Here is a 24,409-nt window from a genome sequence, read left to right on the forward strand (position 1 = left end):
AGGGAAGCAGGGAATGATCGCATGCAGAATTGCTGTCAAGGAGCTGAGCCCTCATTATGCTGCAAACTGAGTGTCAGAGTGCTTCTCACCAGGGAAGGGTCTCCCCTGAAAAGCCTCGTGGTGCCTGGCTGGACATGTCCTGAGGGGAGTGTTATTGGCGCGGTGCCTCTGCCTCCTCTTCTGGCAGCACACAGTGAAGGCAAGGGTGACCGAGGCTCTGGAGGCTGTGCCCAGTTCAGAGACGATCCTCCCAGTTCTCCTACCAAATATTTCATTTGAACCAAGCTTGGGGCTCAATCAAACTGACTCCAGAGCCCCTGAACAGAGTATTTTTGAGGGAGATGACAGGCTCAGCTCAGCTCCCACCTCCGCATGAGCCATCCTTTGGTCCCCCAGCCCTCTGGCAGCAGGAAGATGCATAAAAGGGAATGCTTGCTCATTGTTGTGTTGTCCCTGAAAAAGGCATCTCCTTCTGTTGTATCAGCTGTTGCTTCTCCCACTAGGTCTTCCTTCCCTCCCCTCTAGCTTTTTTAGTTTGCTTCTTTTGGCTTTAATAAGAGAGGAGGTTGAGATAGGAGTAAGAATCATTGCATAGAAAGGGTATCAGGTGTCTGACTTGTCCCTATGTATAAGCACCTCCAGTAAATATGGTTAAATATGTTCAGTGGGAGCAATTTTATATTAGATGATATCAACTTATTATGCCTGGGACATTTTGCAGAAGGTATTGATTTTAATGATATTTCATTTTGAACAAAATGAAAAAGAATGAAGCCACCTCCTTGCTCTCTGTCATGCAATGTTTTGGAAAGACTGAAGCTAATCAGACTGGAACCCCTTGTTTCTGTTTTGGAGCAACTTTTCACTTCAAATTTTATTTTTCAAAGAAAAATTATAAAAGATGTCAAATTGGAAAGTAATATTTTAATTGAAAGCATTTGTGGGGCAAATTCTGAAAATCTGATCTAATATGGAATGTTTCCAAATCCTGGAGTGTCTCTGAGAAAGAAATTCTGGCTCCTGCCTAGCTCTGATAATATCCAGAGTTCAAGTATAGCATTGATTCTGTATTTCTTGACCAGTAAAACAAAACTGCTTGTGTGTGTGTGTGTGTGTGTGCGTGTGTGTGTGTGCATATGTGTTTTGCAGATGGCTTCCATCCATATTTATCATAGCAGTTCCCAATATCAGCCAAAAATATCTGCACAAAAGCCTCTGTCTCCAGGCTTGAATACTGGCCAATGTTACATATATGGAGAATAGTAACTCAATATCTTGTGTGGCTATCATCTCTTGCATTATACTGACATAGCCTGAGCTGGATAAAATGCAGTGTGTAAACTGAAATTGAATGAGCCATAAAGATTTAAATTATTCATTTGGGAGGTATGTTCTGAGTGTCACTGAATCTCTAGAGATCAGGGAAAATAAATAAGAGCATTTCCCCTTTTGTTATTGGCTTGCGTCTTTGCTTACTGAACCTTGTGCTGGGCAGCCAGAAGGGTACTGCAGGGGCAGCGGACGATGTTGCCCTGTGGCAGTGGTTGGTATAGGTGGAAGTGTCTTCTAAAAGCAGCCTCTGAACAGGGCACGCAAAATTCGCAGCAGCTTGAGAGCTACAGAGCTTTGCCTCTCATTACTGGAGAAATAAAGCTTCCTTTTAGACTTCACCACAACAATAGGGGTTCCAGATGCCATTCCTATTACAAACAAGCAACAACAAAGATATGTATTTTCTGAAAGTAACAGCCATTTTCCATTCCAATATTCCTATCCAATTCTATGGCTCTAGATGTCCCTTACTTCAGGAACAATAAACCTGATAAGAGGACTGTTTAGTCAGATCCCCTACAATGCAAGGGAAAAAAAAGTGTGCTGCTTTTTAGAATAAGTTGTCAGCTGAAGTACTCATACTACTCAAAAGTATTTGTATTATATATTTTTAAAAAACAGCTACTTAGTAGTCAACATTTACTTTTCACTGCCTGCAGTTCATGCAATAGGACAATATACGGCTTGAGAAAACAAAGTTGAAACCATCTGCTCATTATTCTCGTGAATTTTACTGCCTTTTCTTACAACACGAACAAATTCCCTGCAGCATATATCTTGACAGTCTACGTTAAGGCAGGCAGAATGCAGGCGCACGCTGCTCCTGCCCAGTGCTGGGGGCTCAGCTGCTCGTGGCAAGGGTGCAGCCTGGTCAGCACTAAGTTTTCCTGAATGGCTGGAGGTCCAGGATCTGACTGGGCATCGGGGGTCCCCAGACCACTGAAGCTCATACAGGTTCTCCTTGCTGCAGCCCAGGCACTGGGATATGGCTAGAAAAACACAGGGGTGGAACGAGACAGCGCGTCCAGAGGGTGCTTTTCCAGCTCGCCATAGGGACAGGGAATTGCTTTCTGTCATGGGCTCCCGTACAACTACCGAAGCAGCGGATGGCATATCTTGCCTGCTAATGTCTGCATGGTAAATACGCCTTGGGGAGGGGAATTAAATGTGGGTGTGAAAAAGCTTGACTGCTATAATTGTCTCCAGTTAGTTCAAATATTTCTCTCTCTTTTCTGCATGTTGATCCAGTCTTAAGACACAGGTGGGGGTAAGGAAGAAAGGACGTTATTTGGGGTTGGTTCACTTCCTTGTTTTGTGTTCTGTTTATTGTTCTGTCTTTTATTTTTTTAACTGGCAATTAATAATAACACTGCCCAAGATTACGTGTAGTTTTAGTGAAACAAAGTCATTCAAGCCTCTCTTTCCCCCTTTTAATTTCATCCAGTCCCTAGGAAACTCACCTCATCACTCTAAACACTTAGATTTAAATGACAATTTTTCTGTTCACAAAAGCAATGATTTCTTATGTGATCCATGGCACGAGGAAAAGTGACATAATTCTTGGGAGGGATAGGAGCTTGTAGGTTAGGTTATATGAGTCTCAAGTTACCACATGAATCTTATTATTCTGAGTAAGTTCCTCTTTTTTTTTATGTTTTCATCATATCCACTGAAGGCTTTGACATACATTCAGCAGCAGATTAAACAGTGACAGGCAAAGCAATTTTCATCTCTAGCTTTCTGCCCTGTCCCTCTCTGGGAAACTTCTGCCCCCGCAGTACGGACTGTGGGACCTCTCCTAAACCAGTGCAGTTTACAGCTGGGCTTATTAAAGTGAATCATAATCCATTTTGATCCATGGCAGCCTATCATGCTACAAAGCGTGACGGTCAAGAGGTGACTCACAAGCCACCCAGTCACCTCAGCTATGGGGGCAGCAGCTTTTGGGAGACAATAGAGTGGACAACAGGGGTGGAGAGATCACTTCAGCAGCAGGATTTTAATCTGACAGCAAAATGTCAAGATCCTTAAAGCCTTCCATGGAACAACAGTTACAGGCCAGAGAAAGTTTTCACAGTGGTTCCCCCATAATTGTAGTGTTTCTTTCCCCCTTGCGCCAGCTCAAGTTCTTAGGCTGACCACAAGGATAGTGGTGAAAGCTTAAGCCATTTTCAGCTCTTTCTCGAGTTTTCCAGTAGCCTTCTGGTATGAAGGAGGGATAGAAGCATCATCTGTCATATTTAGCGGCTGTAAAATTGTGTGACACTAAAGCACAGTGAGGAAAACAAAATTGTGAAAGCGGATAATCCCTGCACCTCATTGGCCACAGAGAAGCCAGGTTAATTCCAAAATATTGATGCAGTTTCTGGTGCTGACACACCACCTGCTCTTCTTCATACTAGGCACAACCAGACATGAACTTTAAAACCCTTTATGTAGGTGAAGCTTATTTGCATCTTCAGACATTTTACCTTCATATAAACATGTTCTTCCTTTCCCCCATAGAAACCCATTTACTTTAATGATATTGTAATTAACACGTGGCAGCAGACACTACAGGCTGGCCTGGGTTTTCACTTGCTTTCTGGAAGGGTTTTGATGGACCCATGCTCTTAAAAAGATTTATGCAGCCTTTAACTGTCGAGCTTTCTGATACCTAGTTCTCAGGTACAGTTTGCCTTGTTCCCAAGGGATAGACAAAGCAAGCAAGATTTAATGTTGGCAGCTGCGTATAGAAAGAGGAGAGAGGCCTTGCTTAAAACCGGCTAATGTGCTTAGAGAAGCTGGCTCAGGAACGGATGGCAAATCCCTAGCTGTGGATCACCTTTTAAAAAATAAAGTTGAATAAGAATAGTAAACTGACATTCTGAAAAAAAGCTAATACTAAGCCAAGCCAGATAGCAAGCAACCCATAAATGCCTCTATTTCTATAGCAGGACACATTCTGAATGCAGCTGCCTCACCAAACTAAAATGGAATTGAAAATAATTTATTTTGGCTTAAAGGAGGAAAAAACTTCCTGAGAACAGTGCCACACCTTGCTTTAGAAAGCATCTTCCTTTTTTTGCAGTTTTCAGTAGCAATAAAACAATTTATTTAAACTCCTTATAGCAGCTCAGAACCCAATTTTCCTTTCTTATTACAAGTGTTTATGACAAACACATCAGCCAGGATTTTTCTGTATATGGAGACATGAATACACCTTCCTTAACTAATGGGATTGCCTGTTTTATGCTAGATACACATTTAACACATACATTTGTAATACAATTATTGATGCAATGGATTAAATATGGGGACTACAAAACCATGCAAGAAGTGAATTCGCAGTCACTGATAATGCTAAAAGGATTCATGTGCACTAAGAGGAATGAATACAGCAAAGAAAATGTAAGCTGTGACAATATTTCTTGCTTTAACAACATTATAGAGATAAAACCATATGTCAAAAATAAATGTTTTGGAGCTGTATTAAAATACACTGTTTTAAATACACATACATACAAGAGTGTGCACACCCACACGAATGATGTTAAAAGAGCAGTTTTATGGTTGCAAAGTCACTTTACCAAAAAGCTAGGAAATGTTGGAAATTAAATCATGTAGAAGACAAATTTGTCCCCTACATTGTATTCGTGTCATGTATTAAGACACAGTCTTTAATGACATAGTCATATAATTTTTTTTCTAAAGGACCATACCTCATTCAGCACACAGGATGGATGCTGCTCACTTAATCAGCAGCTATTCAGTCTCTTGTTTACTCCTCATTATAAAACGAGAGGTCCCAAGCCTTATTTACTGCACACTATGCAAATCCTTCTCTAAAGACAGAATTTTTAGTTGCCTCCTGGCCTTTTCTATTGAGCTCATCCCTGTGGTATCTGAGCACTTCGCAATGAAGACATTTATTTATACAAGACCCTTATGAAAATAAGGGATATTATTAGCCCCAATTTATAAATTCACAGAAAAAATTTTGGGTTTCTAGTTTGAGCCACCTAAGGCCAGATTTTTCCAGTGTGCTCAGCTTTGTGTGTTTAAAGCAGAGTTCAGGTCCTATTGAGCTCAGTTGCAGCTGCAGTACTCAGCATTTCCGCAAATCAGACCCCAGGGTACGACGTCAGATACCCAGAAAATAAAAAGCACAGAATTAAACTCTGCCAATGGAAAGTTTGCTTTTTGCAGTTTCTCGCTCCTTGTCCAGTCCATTTCTTTTCCATGACTCCCTCTCCAGTCTTTTACTTCAGCCCCCATCTCCTCCTCAGTCTTCTCACCCTAGATCTAGCCTTCTTGTAAGCTTGCTGTCAGCCCTCCAGACCTCTGGTCTGCGTCCCAGTCTCCTCATCCAACCAGTCCCACACTCAGACCCTCCAGTCTTCACTAACACAGTCTCCCAGGCTAACAGGAAGGATTCGAGGAGGAGGAGAATGACCAGCAGTGGATGAGGGTTGAGCCAGGGATTGCTTGTGAGAACTCAACCTGCGCAAGTTGAGGAGGGCATCATGAAGACAGCTCTAGGCTCTTCACAGCATTGCATGGTGAAAGGATGGGAGACTATGGGCACAAATTGAAACAAGAGAGGTTCAGACTGGATATGAGGAAAAACTTTTACCAGAAGGACAGCTGAGCAGTGGAGGAGGTTGTCTGGCAAGACCGAGCAGGCTCCATCTTTGGAGGTTTTCAAGACCTGACTAGATCAAGCCCTGAGCAACCATTCTGACCTGCTGTTTTTATCAGGTGATTGGACTAGGGCCGCCCTGGGGACCCTATTTGCCTGAGTTATCCTGTGGTCCTAAAGGGACACTATGGCCCTCGGTTTCAGCTCTCTTTTATGTTAAAGGCACCCTTCCTCAAACAACAACTCAGCTAAGATTTGCTGTGGTCTTTTTGACATTCAAATTACATTTCTTTCTCAGAAATGCATTTGCAAGAGCTCCAAAACGGTCCTGGGCTGGAGCATGGCCAGTGGCACTGGAGTCTGAGAAATGAAGTTCTGAAATCCAGGATTCCCTTCCCTCTCCCAGTGGACCATAATGAACTGAAATTTGGGAGTTTTATTCATGGGGACATCATTAAAGTAAATGGGTTTCTATGAGGCTCCCTCAACTCACCTAGAAGAAGGACCAGTCTAGAAATGCTTGTGTTTTACCTTTGCGTGGTAAAGATACAGCAAGTAGGAAATGAACTGCCAGAAAAGAAAGACAAGTGTATACTGGCCTCAAGTGTGGCTTGGGTGCATGGCCTGAAGCATCTGCCTCTTCTCACCCAACCAATTTTTGCATATTCTCTTTTTGTGTGCAGTCTTATGGATAACATGGAAATAAGAAAAGCCCCCCAAGAGCTTTTCCGTCTATAGACATATTTCAGAAATTTCAAAGTACATCAGCAATGAAGATCTAGTGTCAAGACTGCAAAATACAAAAGCCTTGCCTATGTGGAAAGTTGTATGGTCTCTGTTGTTTGTTCCTCTATAATCAATTGAATAGTTTTCAGCTTCTGTGAGGACATATTATTTCTGTTTAAGAGCAGTTTGCTTCAGTTATATCTACAAAGGAGAGGTTTAAACTAAACTGAAAGAAGTCACGTCTGACCTGAAAAAAGGAATATTGTTATATAAATGTGTATATATATGTGTATATACACAGATTTGCATCATTAGCTAAGTCCATTTTAAACCCTAAAAGATGTTTCATCCTTCACTAGATGCTGTGGTATAAGTATTATTTCCTTCATTACACTCTCATTGGGGCCAGGGCTGAAATTCAAATATCTGCTAGGCAGCACTTGACTTCAGGAGCGGAGATCTCTGCAGAGCTGGTGTTGGTGTTGGAAAACAGAAATCCTGCCACAATGGCAGGAATTTGCACCCCCTCTCCGCATCTTCCGCTTGGTGCACAGGGAACATCTGCAATGCTCCTGAAGTGTAAATTTATGTGAAGCGAATGCAAGTGTTGGGATCCAGACAGGGCTCCTGCCTAAACCCTGGCTGCTCAGCAAACGACAGAAACCATCAAGCTGTGGGCAATGCCATCTTCTCCAACAGCCTACAGGCTTTTAACGCTTTCATCTCTGGTCACTGTGAACAGCGCAGGTGCCCTTTCCAGTGCTGTGCTGCCCAGGGGCACGCTGTGCCCCCGGCTCAGCTGGCTCCCCTTTCCACCCTGAGCAGCAACTGCAGCGCAGCTGAAGTTCAGTCAGGAGTTGAACGAATGCAGAGATGGCACGGCAGCCTTAATCCCTGTAACTTTCATTTCCTTCACCTACACAGACTGGCAAAAGGAAGAGATAACTTTTTTTCTCCCTTTTATGGAAAAAGGAAATGAATCCTGGGCTGTAGGGGATGGGCTTCATTGAAGCAACTAAGCGACTTTCTATTTACTGTTGGAAAAAAAAAAAAGCTTTAGGTTTATTGGAATCATTCTGTGAAATAGCACTGAAAAAGCAGATCATTCTCTCCTACCTCTCATTTCCTCTGCCTCTTTTCTACCCCTTTATACAATCTGAGGGGGAAGTTTTGACATCTGCTCTCCAACTCAGGGCTGTTCTCAGCGCTGATTTTTAGTTTCATTGGGAGCATTTGAACCCTTGAATGGTGCTTCTCTTATCATCGCCACACCAAGTAGTTATTGCTATAAAGGAGGTGAGAGATAGAGAGAGATGCTTGATACCTCCCAGCTGAGGAAACTGCTGCCACTAACCTGCTTTTTTGGTGGAAAAAGTGAGTCATCCATTAGGGCTGGAGCAAGATTTATTTATCTGAGTTAGAAAAAATAAATAAAAATTGAGAACAAACAAACAGTAGTCACCAACAGTCCGTTGGTACCTAATGAGTCATATTCTTGATTTAGCAGACATTCAGATGTTTACTGAGTAATTTTTTTCTGAGTGCAGTTGCTCTTAAAGACTTCTGTACTGGTACTAAGCCTGTGATTATAACTCCCTTTATCTCTTAACCCTGTTTGCTTCCTGCTTGGTAATTTCACTTCTTCAGGGAAGTCAAAGAAAAATATATATTTTTTTATTTTTGCCAACAAGAAGGAAGTATCATGTGCATAGTGAGAGCTCCTCTCTGACATGTGGCTTCCTAAAGCTGTGGCCTGATAACCAGCTGATGGTTCGGGTGGGACACAATGTAGACCTTGCTGGTTCTGGGGTACTGACACTTTTCCTGATTTTTAGTGGCTAAAGTGCGCTAAAAAGATGAAAAGCATATACTGAATAATTCTCTGGTACAACTTGGTTGTGCAGTCAGTTGCCCCACTTGGCCCAGGGCTGTTGCACAGTCACCAGGGGCAGGACTGGTGCAAGGTGTCGCCGTGAAGGCGAAGACACTGGAAGGTCACCTGGGTCTGTGCGCAGATGAAGCCCATGTTGGGGAAGAAAAAGAAAAAAGCCTTGTTTAGGAAGTGGCTGTTTCTTTGAATGGGAGACAGAAGCCAGAGGAAAGGTTTCAGGCAGAGCCAGTGCAGTGAAGGTAAGAAAGATTCGTGGTAGTTTTCAGCGGTAATCTTGTTCGCCTTTTTCTAACGAAATCCTTTGTTCAGTTCAGAAGAAAAGATGAATAAAAAGGGGCAGGATGGAAGTATAGAAAGCAATGAATGCTAGAGAAAAGGTAAATCAGTTATGCCTACTTACTGTGGTACAAACATGTAAGATAATAGGATATTGGGAATGTGTCTGTCAAAGCAAAGGAGCTGGGAGAAAGGGCAAACACAAGTGAGAGTTGCCTATTTTCTGAGTTCAATGTCCAAAGCCAGCGTTCATGTGCAAGCCTAGAGTGTTATTTTTAAGCCCTGCAATACTGCTGTTGGATTTCACATCGATTCCAGGGCAGAGGTGACTGAGATGTATAAAGGGACAAAACTGTGCCAGCTCGAGGTGACAAGTCGGCTATCTGGATCCATTCAAAGCCCACACCAGCCACAAAGGCAAAGAAAATATGAGTGACGTCTTGGTAGCCTGGTAATCCCAGCCCCCCGTGCACTGGGCCATCTGGGAGCCCCTGCTTTTGCAGTCCCTTGGTCAGACGGAAAGTCAGCGAGATGCTGCCCAGAGGCAGTGGAATTTTATAGAAATGACATTTTGGTTTACGGGAAGTATAAGGAAAGACATAATGTAATCGCCTCTGGACATTATCTTAATGGCTGCTGGACTTCAGCTTACTGTAGGAAAATGTGCACTGTTAGGAGTACAGCTGCAGCATTTAGGGCAAATCACTGGTGAAAAACGAGTGGGGAGCAGATCCAGAAAAAAAAAGGATCCAAAAAAAAAAAGGCCATCCCCTAACAGTTTATCAAAAGCATGTTTCCATATTTGGTCAAATTTTAAAGCAAATTAATGCATCACTGTCTCTCATAAGGACATGGGATTCGAAAAGAGGTCTCTTCAGTTTCTTTCCATAGTCCTTATGAGGCTTTGAAATAAAGGTGCTGATTTTTCAGGCTTCTCACTTTCAAGGTCAATTTTCCACATTGCGAGAGGTCTGGTGCCCAGACCTGGTGGAGATCACTTATTTTCTGATGTAAGGGTGCTAACTACGGATGCAGGAACATAGGCACTGTTTTTTGAAATCTTGATCCAAGCTTACAGGGTGTTCTTGAAAGGGATACTTTGAGATAGGAAAGAGCACAGAAATGACGCTGCTTGGGAGTTTTGATTATAATAAATCACAGCCAGTAAAGCACCCTCTCATACCACACTCTCCTCTTCTTTTGGTTCAGACTCCTTCTGTTACTTGAGAGTCATCAGGGGGCAGCACAATTACTTTGGTACAAAGTTATTTACTTCCAGACTTCTGGTAGGCCATAATGAATTATAGTTGCTGAACAAGCTTTTATCCAAGATTCCTGTAACTGAGCAATTAGCTTTCTGACTCTTATGCTAAAGCAATTCATGTAAACAGATTATGGTTGTGAAGCAAAACGTTTAACAAGTCATAAATTGTGAATCACGTGTTGATTTGTCCTTTTCTTTTACTTTCTAAACAAAATATAAATTTCTGCCTGTAGTGGGATATCTTTTTCTAAACTTGTGGCACGTGAATATCCTTGCGGTATAGAAGAAGCCCCCAAAAGGGCCACAAATCCCACCCGTTTACCATGTAGGAGGAGGGGACTCCTCTAAGGAACAGGCATTTGGGGCTTTGTTACAAGCAAGATGCCATCAGTTATGACAGGCTGTGAATTTACTGCATGTTAACTGATCCATATTAATTTATAGGGAGTGGAGATTACATCACATTTACCACAAGTAAGAAAATGTGGTTGTGTAGCTAACGCGAAGTAGCTCAGGCTAAATAAATCACTCTCCTAACTTATCCTTCCTACTTTTGTAAGTAGCTAAGACCACAGGATAGGTAATGCAGCCCCCTTTATGATGATACTTCCACTCCTTTCTCCATGCTTTGCATAGCAGAACAACATTGCCATATAAAATATAATCAGTATCATAGGAATTAGCACCCCTTTAAATAGATGGTACGGTTGCAAGTTCTCTGCAGATTTAGGCCTTGTTATGTGTAGACTTCCTTGGCTCACAGCTGCAAAACCTAGACAATTTTTGGAGAATAATGATATACCTCTCTATTTCCTTTAAGACTAGTTCTTATGCCTTCCCTGGAGCAGAACCTGATAAGAAAGGACTTGTTCTGACTCCTTCAACTGCTTAATAATTAACTATATGACCTCTGTTTAGAATTAGAACCAGACAATTAATGCACACTTCAACCAAGCATATTGCCTATAATGTGAATGTGATGTATAATGTAAATTTGAGAAATATGAGTATTGAATGTGAATAAAGTGTTCCATATACGCCATAACAAGGATAAGAAAAGCACTTCTTTGCAAATGTTTTCCCTCATTCATTTTATGGCACTTTGCATCACTATGTAATTATGTATAATTGCTTGAAAAAACACTTATACTTCTAGTATCTTGGGGTGCAACTTAGTCAGAAACAAAAAAGGGTCAGTGTTTCAGTAAGGAATGAAATTCTCTGCAGTAATACCGTATGTTCCCTGGAAGTGGAAATATTTCTGCAACACCTTATGCAGGAGGGCTCATCCTAGTGGTCTACCTCCTACATACATTTAATCCAAGCTTGAAACTTTTTCTGCCATCTACTGCATTTGCATCATTGTTGTCTTGTTATCTCAAAAAAATGCTCCTACTCAATTGAACCTCAAAAATGTCTTCTATCAAGTTTCTGAAAGCGATTTAAAGAACATCTTTACAGTATCCAGGTGAGTCAAGAGAGTGTGGTTATCTCCGTTTTCAAAGTGGAGGAAAGAAGAGGTGGAATTGGGCTCCTGTGAATGCAGGGTTGTGTCAGGACTGGCGATGGCTGGGCATTCCTGCATCCTACTGTGGCATATTACACTGACAGACACATGCTTACCCTCTGCTGCAAGCATAAATCTCATCTTAATGGCAGGTGGGCCTTTTTGCTTTAGGTACTCTAACATGCACAGATTTGGCTCTCTGGTGGTCAGCTGGAGCCTTTCAGCAATTAACTGAAAGCTTAGTGTAAGAAGGGAGGGCAGAGTCCTTTTTCTTTACGAGCCCTTTCACAGGTATGGGCTGTCTTGTGAGTTAAATCTCTTGTTTGACAGTTGTGGAAAGTGTCACAAAGCCTGAATAACGGCAATTACTGCTCACCTTGTTCTCCATGCTTTGATTCTAATGCCTTTAGGTATTCTGCAAAATCCTAAGATAAAGACTGAGATGCAAACAACACCTCTGAGATGAAGGCAATAAGTTTTCTGTATGACATGTTTTATTTGTGAGGTGTTCAGATAACACAGTGATTAGTGCCTGGTTAGACAGAAGAATTTTTATTATTTCTCCCTAATCCTTTAGACGGCTGGATCTTACATTTCATTTTACATTTACAAACTGATTTCATGTCAGGCAGGACTGCTCAAACAATGCAGACTTGAGAGAGGTTACACTCTTCCAGTGTTACAAAGGCAAAGTGCAGAAGAGCAGTGAGGGCTAAACCATGCTTGGAATGGGGAATGGGGAATTGTATACAAAATCCAGATCAGATCTGTGATGAAAGTGTCCTGTCTGGGCTGAAAATGAAAGTCCACACAATTTTTCCATCTTCATGTAATCTCCAGTATAAGTTAGACTTTATATATGCAAATTCCTGGACAACTGATAAGGAGTGTGGCAACCACGAGGAAGGGTTTGTGCTCCCACGTAGGTAAGGCTGATCCGAGGCTGCTCCTTTCCTTTTGCAGCAAGGCAGTGCAGCACCAGCAAAAGTCCAGGAAGGAGTTCCCTCTACATGAGTCCCCTTTACAAGGGTGTTTCTCAGGGAAAATGGGAAAATTAGTGCAGGAGAAGAATAAGGAACAGTGTGCAAGTACTATCTCACAGGCTTCAGCTTTAATAATAATGTGCGCAGAGATTGTAACAAAGACACTTGGTGCCTTCATCTATTTGAGAGGGGGCATTCCCCCATGTTGGTCTCTCTGAGACATAACTAAATCAAAGCAAATTATGGCTTTATTCCTTGCTAGGGTATGGTTAAACTGTGTTTAACCTTAGTCACATGGGTGACTGGGTTGTTAAAGGTGCCTGGTTTGGGGCAGCAGGACACATCAGCCTGTGGGGGTCAGAGCTGTGTGTCTGGTTAAGCCAGCAGCAACAGCAGGAGCTGTTGGGTCCGCAGCCTGCCCGTACTCAGAGGGCATGAGTGACAGTGCCAACATCTGCCCTGACACTGTGGAGAGGGACCATCTTGGTGGCTGCAGAAAGAGGAGGGGGATATCAGCACTGACTTCTAGCCAAGTTGCATATCTGCAGTCCCAAATCATAGCACTTGGAGCTGATACGGAAACTGTTTCCAGGCCAAGTCCTAGTTGCTGATGTTACTCACAAGCATGCCATTCAAGCTGTCCTTGTGGTGAGGGTTAGCTGGATCTCAGGTCTGATTCCTTTGCCTTTCCTCTTCAGCCAGTTTTGGAAGACATCTCCTCAAGTGGCATTTGTATTGTGACATTGCATTCCCCTTTGGAGAGACATATCAAAATAATCTCCTATACACCCCACATTTTCCTTTCCCTGTCCCCAAAGAATAGCCTCTAACTTGCTGGTTGCAAATCCAAATCTGAAATCTGTGACAAGATCCTGTCTCCCCAAGGGAGTTGTTGGCCCTTGTCTGTTGTAAGTCAGACGTAGAATAAGCTCCGTGTTGCATGATTTGAAAAAGAAAATTCTCTTTACTGTTCAAGATTTAACAGCCTGAACATACCCCGTTCAGGCTAGGCCAGCAGTAATGAAAATTTTGGAGCCATCATCTGTTTTGTTTTCAAAAAAGGGATGGTGATCTCAGCCTAGATGTGAGAGGGCAGATATCTATGTCATGCATGCCAGAATTGGGGGGAAACTATGTCATTAAGCACTTTTTTTCTTTTTTGTAACTTGAAAATTTGAAAAAAAAGAAAATAATGGTTGTGTTGATCAGAAATACATTTTTATAAATATTCTTCAGTGAGACAAAGAACATTTTTTCAGGTCAACCTAAACTGTTTAATTCAAATGAAGATATGTGTCTTGAAAGGTATTCACACCACTGAACTTCAAGCAATTGAGAGAGATACCTAATTTAGTTGGCCTGTCTACAGTTTGGGTCACCTCCTGAAGGAACTGTCTTTCTGTGCTATGCTGAGGCTTACGAACACGGACCTCTTGAGGTCAACACCAGAGTACCTCCAGCTCACCAGTCTAAACCCCTGCTTCTCCCCCTGTCTTTTGTTCCAGTTATTTGACTTTTTTACAGCCTTTTCTAACATTTTTGTCTAAAGGAAAAGCAAACCATGGTGGTTCAGAAATACTGACACACAATATTTCATTTTTTTCTGCACTTCCCTTGCTCCTCTATTCTTCTGGCCAAAATTATATGCTGCATTTGATCCACATTTGTGAAGGGCTTTTTGTTGCCTTCGAACAGTGTTTTCTAGCAAAGTAACCGTTCTGCTGAAAAAACATTCAAGGTTAGAGCCAGCTATAGATTAAAGCAGATGATAGCTTCTATTTTTTCCTGTAGTCTTTGGATAAACACAAGTTCTAGTCTCCCAGGCTGTTAACCTGGCATCTCTCACCAGTGTCTAATACAGAGAGCATATGAATAACATTATGAATAAATGGAGGAGTATCTTCCCACTTTTAGGAAGCTGACTCCACCTTCCTCAACCTCTCCTTCTGCCGATCTCCTCTGGGGGAAGAGAGTTGACTATACTAATGACAAAATGGCACATGTGTAAACTCCCATGCTTAAAAAGCTTCTTCATCACAACTGTCTGACATGGACATGAAGAGAGGATTGTTCTCTTACTTCTGATTCCAAGCAGCCATCGATATTATTGCATATTTCCACCTATGTGAGTTACAAATTAGTGACAAATATGTTTGAAAGCTAATCATTACCTCAATCAGTCAATTATTCAAAGGATGCATCAGTGTGATTAGTTACTTCCAGTTAATTATAGGAACAGTAATTAACTAATAAGGGAGTCCCATCATTCATATAATACTGATTTTCATTGTTTTAGAGGCAATAATTTAAAAAGTCCCCTGAATCTATGTATTGAGAAAACACCCTAGATTACTTTTAAAATAACTTTACCAAGTGGCAGGAAACACCTTACTCTCTTCTGGCTAGCCTTAAACTTCCACCATCTTCTCAACATTGGATTTTTTGAAAATTAATGAGTATGTCCTCAAAGGTAGCCTTATTTGTGAGTTGCCTTCTGAAGGTCAGATGACACACATATGATTAGAAAACTTGTTCTATCCTGATCACTTCATCCCTTAACAAATCTGAACTGATGCCAAACTGATGCAAAGACAGATGGATACGTCAGAGACATTATATCCCACTTTTGTAGAGACCCAATTTGCTCAGAAGTTACAGATGCAAGACCACAGGATTTTATACTTCTCCCTAAAATAAGTGCCTCAGGGAGAATATATGGTGCAGGCCTTCCTTTTTGTTTAAAAAGATTCTGCTTGTTTATTCCTTATATTTGCTCTTCCTTCTCAGGAGCTTCAGCCCCAATTAGTTAAATCTTTATGACTCAGTCTTGTGCCTGAGCCCTAAAAACAAGGGCAGAAAGCCCAGATCCTCTCGGGTAAATAGGCACCTAACTCACAGTGATGCCTCCACATATATCTAAGTCTCTCCCAGAGTGTCTTCTGCACCTCCACTCAGTCAAAAAAAAGGCAATAATACAGCATTCGGTGCTGTAGCCATTCGATACACATCACGCACCAATGACCAGGGTGTATAAAACAGGTCCGAAAGAAGCTAAGAGCTTTCTGAGAGCTAAAGCAGTGACCATAAGGTTCAGGCTAACCAACCTGAGAGGTACCTACTGGTGATTAAAAAGAGCCGTTCCACACTTTCTCTTCTCCTCCAGTCGCATTTGTCTGACTGTGGCTGGCTGACTCAGGCAGCTAAACCAGCAGCAACCTAACCTTACAAAACCATAAGGGCTGAGAGTAGCAGAGCCCTCCAGGGACACAGGGAGCGTGGCAGTGGCATCACTGCTTTCAGCTGCTGCCAGCTGTCCATATCACCTCTCTGTACTGTAAGTGTTGCCTACTTCACCTCGTTGGTGTGCCCGAAAACTTTCCAGCCCGTTCAAGTAGGATACGAACCTCAGATTGTAATGCACTCCTCCTCCTATTTATCTCTAGTTCGTAATCAAAGGTGGTCTAGGGGGTGTAACCTTTGCAGCCCTCTGCAATCTTATGCCAACTCCCCTGTCTCCTGCCCTTGTGTTTTCATTACGTGCTGGAGACAAGCCATTAGAAGACTGCCCCTCCTTTCCAGCTCTCCTGGCATTTTACCAACCATATGATTATCCCAGGCTTTTGTTTTTAATCTTTTTCATTTTTATTTCACCTCTATCTTTACCCTGAAAGTCTCTCTTGATTCCTGCTCCAGTTCTAGCTGCCCTGGGCAACAATTGCATTAGCATTTCACTAAGACACTCCATTTATTTATTTAAAATTAGAAAAAAGAAAGATTTATAAAGCCCAGTGAAAGCTCAGAAGACTACGATCATCTTTAACTTAGCATTATCTAGTGGTCAAAACGCTAGAATAAAAGCCAGAAAAATCTGCGCCTGATAAATATTCCCTGAGAAAATCATATAAGCTCCCTCTCAGCCTCCCTATATGAAACATAGGATTTATACCTGATAAGGTGTTATGAGACATCTTCGTACGGTATGCATTATTTTGCAGTTCTCCATTTCCTTATCAGAGCTCCTAAATACTAGTCACATGACTCAGACTCACAGTTTCAGTGAGTTCCCTTGCATGCTTTCCAAACTCACCCACTCTTAATTGTCTTTTTTTTCTTCCTTTGCTTCACTGGATAAATAAAAAAGGTTGGAGGAACACAGAAATCCTGTTGTACTGAACTTTTGGTACCTAGTCACATTAGTGCTTTAATAATCGGAACCATAGTTTTCATACAGGTTTCAGGCTGATTTTAAAGAGCTCTTTTCCTGAATAGTGAGAGGAGAAAGAACCCTTGAACATTTAAGCCTATGTCCTTCAATGCATAGATGAAACCAGGAGATTGCATGAGTTTCTTTGCAAAAATATGTAAAGATATGAAAATTTTGTCTTCACCAAAGCAAAAAACATCACAGGAAGGCGAAGATTTTAGGGCTGATTTATTTGAGTTCTGATGATGATTTTGTCTGGACATGCATGACGCTCCCTAAACAAATCACACCCGCTCTGATTTCCCATTACTGCTGTTGTTTCTTTGCAAAGCAGCTGCAGAGCCACTTCTTGTATCCAGTATTGAAAAAGGTCCCACTCTCCTTGATGCAACTTCACTTGATAAATGTGCCTTGATATTCTGTCCTTTCCCTGTCCATTCTAGCTTCAATCCAGACACCTTCCAACTCATCTCTTAGGCCTTTCCCTCTCCCCATTGTGAAAATTTCTCCTTTCCTTTCCTCTGCTTTCTTTCATTCTCCATCTTGTGAGGCAGGCATGGAAGTATTACTGCTGTCAAAGGGAGAACGTGAAAGTAGGCAGCACTGCTGAAGAGAGGGAGGGAGATAGGCAGTTTTAGTGGATGCCTCACCATCTCTGATATTTGGCAGATGGGAAGGTGAAGAACAAGATGAGAACCAAGGCCCCCACAACAACTATGGAAAAAGCTACATCTACAGAAGAGAAAAAGGTTACATTAATTCTTCTGGAGCCTGATGGACTTGGGATACGGACAACAGGGGCAGTCACAATCAGATACAAACAACCATATTGCCATTACCTTTTTATAGCACTTTGGGAATAAAGAGGTCCTCGGTGTAGGTCCTTGCTGGACCTACACTGGTGAGACACAATAGCTTCTTTGTGGCTTCACAACAGCCCTGCGTGAGACCAAATTTACCATCTCCCCACACTCTTTCCTGCTGACACACTCTTGCGGTAGGGGTAAATCAGCTTTGAGTAAACTCAAAGCTCACTCTGTGCCTTCATTGCATTTGCTAGCCTTGTGGCCAGACTGTGTGCCCTGTGCACAGCCAAGCACGTCCACCTGCCTTGCTTGCCCTTCCCTCAGTGTCACAGGACTGACATCAGGCAGCCTGAGACCCTTCCTGAGAGGCCAAATGCTGTCTGCTGAGAAGGCGCATGGGATTTCTAGGGAAATGCAAAGAGGAATTAGTGTGTCTTGGGAATGACCTTCAAGACTCTGTGGCCCCAGGAAGCATAAATGTAGACCATTACTACCAGTACAGAGACTGGAAGGGAACTACTGACAATCCTGGGGAAAACAGGACCCTTCCAAGTATTTTAAGGAACCTGCCCAGTCCAGTCTGAAACAGATATCTAGTTTCCCCAAGACAGGAAAGAGTAGTCAGTTGTCACCTATGTACACTTAAAAAGGTCGGAGATGTTGGATCTTATAAACTCTAAGAGTAGGAGATCTCTGTGCTGGAATGGCATGTCCAGCCTTGGGATGAAGGGGACTCCAAGGGAAATGCTGCAAGTGGGGGTGGCCAGTACCGACAGAGGGCCAAAGACTGAGGAGGGGCAGAAAAAGAGTCATTGAACAGTGCTACAGGCTTGCCACATCTAGGTGAGGAACTGCTCAAACGAATGGTGCGAGTGAATCAGAGGGATTTGAAATGATGATATGTGCTGAGCTCTCCAAGCATCTCTCTTGCAAAGGCAGTATGACCTGGCACAGATTAGTCCTACTAACTAACCCTGCCTTTCTTTACCAGTGCTTGAAAACTTGTATCCATACGACTGAATAAATCAGTTCTGTTTCTGAAAAGGCATACCTTCCTATGCTGGAAAACAGAAGCAATGCAAACGAATAGGATCAATCAGATTCAATTACTTTGTGTATTTAATGAATTTAACCTCACTGATAAGAACTTGGAGAGACATTTTGAATTATTTTTCCTTTTCCTTTCTTCCTGTGTTCAGTTTCATCACAGCTGACGCATGTAAGAACTAATTCTGGCCCCTTCTCCCATCAACTACAAGCAAAACTCTTTAAGTTATTTTAAATGCATTTCTTGGGATTTATCAGAAGCTCCTCTTCTCCTCTCCAGATGCATATACAAGCAATTACATACAAAACCCCATGCACTTACTACAGACTAGACAAACAATTACAACATAATTTTTCTATGTAAAAGAGTCCCTATAAATCTGATTCTTCTTGAACATTAGAATAGTTTCTCCAATAAAGAGAAAAGAGAATAGGGGAATTGAACCCATGAACCCCGATACTGAATAAATAAAATCTCTGGCATGCTGAAAGATGAAGGAGTGAGGAAAAGGCAAGTCGAAGACCTCTCTCCAGAAATCTCCTCTAATTGGTAAATCCTTTCTATATCACTGTGGTACTAGACCACTGTGAAGAGACAGACTCTCTCTAAAGCAGTCAGCATCTAAGCAGTTTAGGATATTTTAGGCCAAAGCAAGTCACTTGAATTCTGATAGAAGACTACCCAAATCCCAGAATATTTCATGGTATGCACATGTAATCTGCGTCCTCTCAGAAGCACCATGAAACAGGATGCAAAAAGAGGGAATTTTTAGCATAGGTCAGGGAAGAAGCATATAAAATGCAGAAGATAATCAGCTCACAAAGCTGGTCCAAAAGAAAATTTTCTTCTGACATGGAGAGAAAAACATGCTCTTGGTCCCTGCTGGCTGCAACCTACTGGATAGCAGTGGAGAAGTGCTCCACGGCACTGTTATAGTGCACGCTTGCACAGCAAAGGGTAGCCAGGTCCCTCAGCTGAGGGGTCATCTGTGGTTTCCAGCATTTCCTCAGTCCTAATCAGCTTTGTCTGGCCAGGCAAATACTTATTTTCCAAATATGGGACATTTTGTGTGCTGAAGCTTGTCTAGAAGAATTTTAGAAAGCTCAGTGAATGCAGGGTGACTTTGGAGCCCATTCAACAGCACTCATATGTTTCTCCATGCTGTTCGATTTACTGCTGTTATCTAAATGCTTTAGTCTTCCTGGAAATATTTTTGTGTTTTGATAAATTTTTGTGGTGGTGATAAATAATTCCTGCTGGGTAAAAAGTGTGTGCATAGAGTGCTGTAGGTTTTGTGTAGGTAGCTGTATATAGATACAACCACAGGCATTGAATAATCATAAAAAGAGGATGAATGATGAATTCAGGCCCAGTGTGCCTATTGATTAAAATGCCAATAATAGCTATGTATTGTAAAAATCAGAGTCATATTGCAAGGTTAACAGAGCACACAAGTAAATTACTTGCTTAGATTATGTTATTATCACTGGTGAAAGTAGTTCACATAATTATTTTGTCAAGTAAGTTTTTTACATCACAAGTTAGAAAAATGTGGGGAAACCTGTTAACCCCACTTGTCTGACCTGTTCCTGTCAGAACTATCTTTAGTTTGAGCTTTGGAAGCAACAAACTGCATAAAGTCTACGCCCCCTTTCTAACATTATTATCCCCCCCTGCTGTTTTAATTTATGTGTTTAATTTTGGTTTGCTGGGTGCAATATGGCTAATTGCTTGAGAACTGTGCAACCTTACAAGTGAAATTTTGCTTTTATAATTTGTAGCACATCAAGTGTAATAATGTACATTTAATTTCTCAAAAGATAATTATGCAAATAGAATTATTTGAATAAAAATTCACACTTTATGCAGGATAATGTCCTCTACCTCCTAATTTATACTAATGTAAATCTGTAAGGAATTTTTAATAAGCTATTTCAACCCAGGGCTGGGAAGGGCTGGACTGAAGCAAAGGACTGACAGGACTTAAATGGACAGAAAGGTCTCATAGAACTCTGTAGCAAAAGCTGTCAGAGGTTGATGCAGATATCAGGCTTGGATGGATGCTAGAAGATGCTGTACCCAGCCCTGGTCATGTGGGAGGATGTTGTTTTGCTATGTTTAGCTTACAGCAGAAAAATAAGGAAAAAAAGGCTCTGCAGGTGAGTTGCAGCATTACATACAAGCAGGGCTTTCAAGACCCAAGCTTTTATGAAAATGGCCCACCACCTGGGCCACTGCTGAAGTGTGGCTCAAGCACAGGCCAGTGTCTCATCCCACCACCACCGTCCTGAGGCAATGCATGTTTAGGTCACTGCATATACCTACGTCGTCAGTGCGTGGCTGATGTACCCTGAGATGTGCGTCGGGGTCCTTCCTTTTCAATAACAGACACCCCGTTAATTTTTCGAGGGATGTTAGGATCCTCCCTGCACTGGCCACCTCTTGCAAGTGGGAAAGACGTGGCCTGGCTAGGAAAGCCATGCCTTCAGCTAGCCCTCTTTTCCTTCAGTCCATAGGAGCCTGATGCAAGTGAGGTGTTAAAGCAGCACAGAGCTGAGTTTTCTCTATTTTATTTTGAAAGAAATCAACTTTCTCTGTGGCCATGTTTGAAATGACATACCTGATCCCCCTTTCTTCCCAGACAGCACTTTCCTCCCCTGCCTCTTGCACCCATTGCTCAGTGAAAGGCTGGCCCACTAGTAGCTGTGAGCGTTAAAATACCCTGAAATCTCAAACAGCAATATACATTTATTGCTTTTAAAATTGTGCTGTTTGGGGCTTGCCACGTTGATTATTGCATTTGTAGTAATTCCCTAGCCTTGGAATGAGGAAACTATTGCATATTCCTTGGGAACTGTTTAAATGGAGAAGTATGATAAATGAAAGTTTTTAAAGGTGGTGACTTTCCTACTAGATTAATATAAAATAGCATGATTAATGCTTAGACTGTCAGTTTGTATTTTCTGCCTTAATTTTACAGGACTTTTTTTTATATGCTGTAAGTATATTTATAGCTGATAAAAGAGCAGGATTGGCAGCCTAAGAGCTTGAAAAACTATTTATCCATAGAAAGGGCATAACCTGAGCACCAGGTTTTGCAGAAAGCCTGTATGTTTCTTCTCTTTACCAATGTATGTGTCTTCCTTCTCCCTCCGCACTCAGTTAATCATCCCCAGGGCTGATGATTTCAAGGTCACAAATAAGGAGACACTTTTTGCAATGTTTGTGTAATGTCAACATCTATTTACTAAAAAGGAGGGGGGACTGAGGTCAAGCCTATTCATTTCACAAACTCTGGCCAACATTAGTATCTGAATACGGTCTTGATTTCCTCTTTTAGGTACGGGAAATAGCTTTAATATCTTGGATACCACAATGTGGTAGCTATTGCTTTTTAATGTTGATCCCTATAGACCATCAATCCATAACTAGTGTTACTACTTACTGAAGCTGAGATGGTTTCAAACTGTGATTTATAAGTAAAAGGCTCCCTAACCTATGACTGATTCCTTGAGTTGTATGGATACACTTCATTTTTTAAATTCCTTGGACCATCGACCACCACTGATTTGTAGGCAGAACTCTTCACTGATTTGATTGAGGAGTACTTAAAAAAAAGATTGGATGATATGGCCTCATGCTTTTACAGAGTCTAGTTACTTAATGTTATTAGAACATATTTTCTGGAGACTTGCTCTTTTTTGGTTTTGTTTTCCTTTGATAGTTTTAAATACAAAGTGTCTTATAACTGGGGAAGAGAGCACAAATTTGTATGAAATAAAAATGGCTATGCGTCTTCACTGAAATATATATGGAGGCTATTTTTACTTTCATTGCTGAGTTTTGCAGAATAAACAGATTACAATAAACAGAATACAGAGAGGTGATAACATTATTATTATTATTTATACAGCACCATAAATGTGCATTCTGCTTAACAGACAAATAAAAGACATCTCAGGAGATCACTTCAAGTTCAACTTCAGCATAAAGTAAAACTTTCTCCTGAACATTTCCTTTTTTTCACAGTTGCAAAAACCAAATGTTTCAGGCTTGGGTGCATTAAACTGAGGAACTTAAACCCGTATTTAGGCCCCAAAACAAAGTGATTTGTTCAGCACTGCTTAAATGCGTAAACCAAAGTTCATTTTCTGATAAAAATCTTCCTGACTGCAGTGGAGGCCAGAGCTGACCCAACATTCCCATCAAAGCTTCTGGAATCCAGGAGTGTCCCAAACTTCTGAAAATTAAACAGGTTTTTTTAATGTTCTCAAAGGTGATGGCTAGTGTAGGTCACAACACCTCACAAAAATTGTTGCAACATATGGAACTCTGCATTTATCAAATCACTCACTTTCAACCAAAACCTTAATCTTTTTTAAAAATACATTCTTTAATTTTTTAAAGAACATAAAAACTGAAGTGGCCCAGGCCTAGAGAAGGCCTGTGAGGAAGGAAAATCTTGGAACTAGAATTGGTTTAGAAACCACCTTTGGAGAAGTGATCTAAGTGGTGAAAGACGATTGCATAAGCCTGTCTCCTAAGGAATCAAGATGTGTGCACATTGCTGTGGCCCATAGGCATGAACTGAGAGCCAAAAGAGTGCAGGGAACCCACTCCAGAGGAAAAAAGTATTCTAAATGAATGGTTTCAAGGGAAATTCACTGAAAATACTAACCAAGTAGCATGACAAATCAATTAAAAATTATGCATTAAAAATATTTATTAAAATAAGTGCATATCTAGTATAATGTTTATATATTTCAGAGAGAGGAAACAATCTTCATCAGAAACATTTACAAATTCCAAGGCAGTAAGAAATACTGGTAGGCACTGAGTCTGTTGGGAATAAATCATGCCCAGGCTTCAGATATTGTCAGAAAGCAGCATGAGCTTCATTGCATCTGCAGCTGAGAACTTTGGCAGGATACAAAGTTTTTGCATCCTGGTGGTGTGCCAGAGAAACACCTCCTCAGGGCAAAGTCTTTTATAACCTGATTGCTAATACAAAACCACATTAATACAAATATGGCCAGCAGCTTTATCTTAATTTATAACTCTGTCTTTGGGCAAACTAGGTAGACCTTCTTCTAGACAGCCTGTGTCTAGATAGCCATACCTGTGGCTACTTGACCCAGTATGATCTTGAATGCTGTGGCTACTTCCAGCTACCAGACATGAATGGTTCATTGCTTCTGCAGCTTCCTGCCTACAGCCACTTCCTTTAATGCTGCTTCTTTGACATTATTTTTTAGCCTCACCTATCGTAGAAACTAAATTTACAAAGCATAGTTTATGATGAAGCTTTATCTAGAAAGCAATCTAAGGCCTACGAAAGCCATATTAGCATCCTCACCTGTTTTCTGGCTTCTCTTGACAGCTTGGTCTGCTAAGACTATTTGCTTGGCATGTAGTGTGTGTGTGTGTGTGTGTGTGTGTGTATGTGTGTGTGTGCGCGCATGTGTGTGCATGTGTGTATGTGTGTGTTGCTCTCTCTGGTGGGAACTCCCCTGACCAAAAGAAACATCGACACTACGTTATTCACTCCAAGCCCTCTACATAGTCAGTGGGAAACACATTCAGAGCGGGTCCTAGAGCAACACTTTGACTGTGGCCCCTTTTTTCCTCATATAAATGTCAGGAATACTGAAGTAAACTGTCTAGATTTCTGTGGCTCCCCAGCACACAAAATTAAGTGAATTCTTTCTAATCTTCACCATCATTTAGCTAAGGATTCTTGAAGCCCCAGCT

Source organism: Apteryx mantelli, chromosome 1 (assembly GCF_036417845.1).
Source record: "Apteryx mantelli isolate bAptMan1 chromosome 1, bAptMan1.hap1, whole genome shotgun sequence".
Classification (NCBI taxonomy): domain Eukaryota; kingdom Metazoa; phylum Chordata; class Aves; order Apterygiformes; family Apterygidae; genus Apteryx; species Apteryx mantelli.